The following is a 444-nucleotide window of genomic DNA, read 5'->3' on the forward strand; positions in this document are numbered from 1 at the left end:
AGATCCCCGGAGAATTTTAGAGTTGAAATGAGGACTATATCTTCCGTGGAATCGAATTATATGTGTATTAATTAAATTAATTTAATTGAGATAATCTCTCCTTATCTTTGTTGAATAATTAGGTAAATGCCAATGAGTAATAGCTCAACTGCCATAGTCTCTACATACTCAATAATTAAGAGGTTGCGGATTCGAGTCTCATATCTTTAGTAAAAAAAAAAAGTTGAACTTATAAAATTGTGAATAAATAACTAAAACAGTTTGATGACTAATTTAGTTTTTAGAATCCTACTTAAGAATTAATTAAGAGTAGGTTTTTGATAATTTGGTGCATTAAAGTGATAATAATAAATATTTGAGTCAAATATATTTTGTAATTTAATTGAGCCATACACAAAGTTGTGTATATTTTTGTGTTCTTAAATCTTAAATCAACCACTTTAA

Source organism: Arachis ipaensis, chromosome B08 (assembly GCF_000816755.2).
Source record: "Arachis ipaensis cultivar K30076 chromosome B08, Araip1.1, whole genome shotgun sequence".
NCBI classification, from domain to species: Eukaryota; Viridiplantae; Streptophyta; class Magnoliopsida; order Fabales; family Fabaceae; genus Arachis; species Arachis ipaensis.